The following is a 233-nucleotide window of genomic DNA, read 5'->3' as shown; positions in this document are numbered from 1 at the left end:
GAGAACCGTAATAACACCCACATTACACCCACCATTACCGCAAACATCCCTATTACACGCTGGACAAAATACATCTTAGTGAAAAGACAACGTATTTCGCTCCTAAAACTCTATTGTTATGCTACTAATGTACTGCATGGAAGGAAGCGCATCGTGGTTGCTTCTCAGGGTAGAAACATTTCGTGTCTCATTTGCCATTTCCAAAAGCGTTGGAAGGGTATATTACTTATATT

This window comes from Penaeus monodon, chromosome 23 (assembly GCF_015228065.2).
Source record: "Penaeus monodon isolate SGIC_2016 chromosome 23, NSTDA_Pmon_1, whole genome shotgun sequence".
Classification (NCBI taxonomy): Eukaryota; Metazoa; Arthropoda; class Malacostraca; order Decapoda; family Penaeidae; genus Penaeus; species Penaeus monodon.
This window is presented reverse-complemented; position numbering follows the sequence as displayed.